Genomic DNA, 4,297 nt, shown 5'->3' with positions numbered 1-4,297 from the left:
GCCAAAAAAATTTCAAATGCTAAAAAAATCACAAAATCCTTTTTAGTGTGATACTCTTCGAAACAGTCAGGTATGCAGAGTGCCACATTACAGTCCTTGCAGTAGAACCTGCTCTCTTTTCTCTTCCTTTTCCCAGTGGTAGCTTTACCCTTGTCTGAGCAGATTTTGCAGTACCTTGTAGGGTTTTCCTTCTTCTCTGTTGAAGGAATCTTTGTAGGGAAGTGGCGTGCAGTCAGTCTCGCAGCTGAAGTCGACGGCTGAATTGTGGAAGAAGATTCTTCAATTGCCCCTTCTACTGCCAGTCGGTTGCCAATTGCCTTCAAAAATGTATCAAATGGTGTTTTCTTATTGTGCATTTCATTGAAAATTTTGAAGCTGTTTGCAGTAGCCAAATGGAAGAAAACTTTCTTCCACCACTTCATCGATTTTTTACCAAAAGGGTAGTAGGACAGAAGCTGGTCCATGTGGTCAACACCAGTCTTTCCCTTGTTGTAATCTAATATGACGTCTGGTTTTACTTTTTCCACCATACCTGTTCTACTTCTTACTTCCACTGCTGTTGAATGGAATCGATGCCTAGTGGATAAAGCCAGTACGTCCCTAGTGTCTCGCCATTTCACCACCAGCTCAGTTTGCCTCTGAAAAATGGTTTCCCCACTTTTCAGTTTGTTTATCTTGAAAACTGGTGGCAAACCCTTCCTATTCTTCTTAACAGTTCCAACTGCTAAAGTGTTTTTTGGAAAAAGTATTTGAATAGGGAGGGGCTTGAATAAAATCTATCCATGAAAATGATGTGTCCCCTTTCGTAATAGTTCATCACTAGTCTATCCACGATGTCCTGAATGGTACTTTTACCTCCTGATGAACCAACATACATTTTAATATTCAAGACATATCCAGTGGCTGCATCAGTAATAATATAAAACTTTATGCCATACTTATTCGGTTTGTTCTTCATGTAAACTCGAAAATTGATTCGTCCCCGGAACGGACACACCTTCATCAATGGTAAGCCATTCACCTCATTTGAAAAATTGATTGCACTGTGTCACAAAGAAATAAAAAAAGTATCGGATCGGTTGACCAATAATCATTTATTTGTGGTTTTTGAACTACACTCATGTGCATTATAACAGCAAAAAACTTATACACTTCACAAAGTTTTACTGGCTTCCACTTATGCCACAGTGAATTTGATTTCAGTTTATTTGCTCGCCTCAGTTTCTCAATGCACTGGCCGGCATAACGGTTGGTTTAAGTTTTTACTAATTTTACCATTTCTTTGGGGAGAAAAAGAGAAAAACAGTCAAACTCATCTGAGTGGGGGTTCACAGAAGCACAGACTCCGATGTCTTCTTCGAAGACTGGCAGCTCCATAGCGATGTCTTGGTCTGACCAGCCATCACCACCATCAGCATTTCTGTGTCGCCTCACTCGAACAGGTTCAGGATATGGACAAACAAAAAAGATATTACAAATATAGAAAGTGGGCTATATGTCCAGAGCAGATTCTAAAATAAATAAAACTAACAAATTCATGTAAAAAATAAATGCAGGCCAAATTATAATTTATACTAAAAATATTTTAGCGTTGATATAAATTTTATTTACCAATATCTGGCAGTAATTGGGGAGCATCATGTTGTGCTGGGTCTTCTAGAGTAGGGTTGTCTTCCTCATTATCCTTTGCATTGCTGTTATCTGTAAAACACAATGCTTATTATTGGATTTAAGCCTACTATATTTATTGATAAATGTAAAAGTAACTGGTGACCATAGTACTGTGCAATAGAATCACACCACGACAACCGGTTAAGAATAATCAATCAATTTCTTGTAAGGTACTTTGACATTTTTGTAAGTGAAGTAGGGGGGTCTAAGAGCTAATTTATGTTTGGCAAGTACAAAAAAATTGTATTTCCCTATGTCGTCAATGGTGAAATCCGGATCTTCATCGGTGTCATCAACAATATCAGAGTCCGTATCTAACTTCAATTCAGCTAATATACTGTCCTCTTCCATTGTTTCTTGAAATGCGCGCCTCGCCATGATTGTTGTCGTCGACAGATTGACGATGCGCCAGGCCACATCAGTACGAGCTCCTCACGCCTGAGTTTTAATGGGGCGATCAAGGCAGGCGGTGAGAAAGAGTGGGGGCAGAGCCGAGCAGTACCGATAAATCCCGAAAATTCCTGACAAACCCTGTACATGCGGCTGATAGCGACCTCAGTTCGGAACGGTTCTGATTTCTATTATCTTACGAATTAATGATTCGTTTTATATCCGAATTAATGAGTCGTCTTATATCCGAACATATCTGCAAAACATAGAAATTATATCGAATTAATTATATTAATATTGAACTTTCTTTATAACTCCAAAGACACTTTACAAAATGTGAGATGGTGCACAACGAATAAAATGTCATAATCTTTTTGTGCTATTGGAATATATTCAAATTAATAGGGCAAAATCAACATATTATAATGTGGTCCTTAATTGGTAGTAAATAAATTAATAATTACGCTACAAAATCTGTAATAAGTTATGTAATAGCTGTAATAAACTAAGGGTATTAAAAAAGAAACTTGCTAGTAAATATTCGACCAAAAACATAATTATAGAAATATGACAAAATCAATGACAACTACCTGACTTAAATACCTAACATAGCACGTGACATCAGTAATAAATACAAAATTTTCCTAATCTTATATATATAAAAATCTTGAGTCACGATGTATGTTGCCAATAAACTCCAAAACGACTGAACCAATTTCAATCAAATTTCACATGTATCCGTAATTTAGTCTGACTTAGAAGATAGGATAGTTATTATCTGAATTATTCGCTTATGTCGTGAATATAAACGAATAAAATGAAGAAAAGTTTTCAAAGCGCCTGCACATTATAACCTGCAATTACGAGATAGATACGTATATTAAACAGTGAAACACTATTTGAAGGCGCTAAGTTATGATGTATAATTGTCTAAACTAAATTTTTGGTTGAACTTAAAGGTTGAGTGGTAGACCACTTTGTAATAAAATACATTATGCATGTACAATACATTTTTGACATATTTTCTTGATCGTGACATCAAGGTAAAATCTACATCGGGGTTGGAAATATAATTTACTTCAACCAGAAATGCTCATACGCGGGCAAAACTTACGAAAAGCGTGCGAAGCCGCGGGAAACAGCTAGTTATATTATATTACTCTAACTGACAAATTCAGTTTAAGATCATATATGAGTATATTTTTGGTTTACAATTTTAAACACTTATTTTTTGTAAGAAATATTACACTTATATTACAGAAATATTTATGTAATACAGGCCGTCCTGGGTATGACGTTAAACTGCCTCTTCCCACCTAACCATTCCCTAATTCCTACCAAATCCCCCTCCAGGGTCTTTTAAGTACCCGTCCTCTGACCGTTCCAGTGCATGGCTCGCTGGGAGTGCTTAAGCCGGCACTAGATGCCTTATCTGGTGTCGGTGAGAGCTGATGTGAGCTTGTCTCTGCGGAGGCGTAAGTCATGTACATGGTTCAGAAGCCAGCCACTTCGGTCCTTGGTCAGGAAGTGTTCAGTAGGCAGGGGTGTCGGAGCCCCTGTTGCCACGTGCGAGTCCAAGTTGTGCGCGTATTCCCGACTTGGTAATCGATGGAAACCGGGCCTCGGGGAACTGAGGTAGGGTTGTCCCCCAAGCTACGGTTTGTGGGACACCGATGGCATGTCTGCTCCCGGTGATTCGGCCCGCACTGCTAAACACGATGCGCTGGTGACCTTATATATGGATACTCAAACCACCCCACACTTAGGGCAAGAATTCGGAGGAAGAGACAACGATCCAGAGAAATAGAGACAGTTGTCGGATTCTGAAAAGGAATCATATATAAAACAAAGGAAAGTGGAAGAAAAAGTAAGAGCTGAAAATATGAACGTTCCAACTCCATTATATCTAATCGTGAGTCATAAGGATGAGGGTAAAACTCTAACGAAAGTTAGTCCTTTCCTTATTAACAAAGCTTTTGTTTCCTCAGGCGGTCAACCAAGCCAAAAAATTCCTTCAGATGACGAGTTTTTTCGATCAGGTGGAAGTCGTCGTTCAACCGCACTCCTCACTGAACACCTCCAAAGGGATCGTCTTCTGCCGTGACCTGATGGAGTGTAGTGAGGACGAAATCAAGGACGAGCTGCAGTGTGAAATGGTAACCGATGTGGTCAGGATGCTTCGGACGGAGAATGGGAGAAAGGTCCCTACTCCTGGTCTAATTCTGACCTTTGCATT

This window comes from Homalodisca vitripennis, unplaced genomic scaffold, assembly GCF_021130785.1.
Source record: "Homalodisca vitripennis isolate AUS2020 unplaced genomic scaffold, UT_GWSS_2.1 ScUCBcl_193;HRSCAF=1560, whole genome shotgun sequence".
Lineage (NCBI taxonomy): Eukaryota > Metazoa > Arthropoda > Insecta > Hemiptera > Cicadellidae > Homalodisca > Homalodisca vitripennis.
This window is presented reverse-complemented; position numbering follows the sequence as displayed.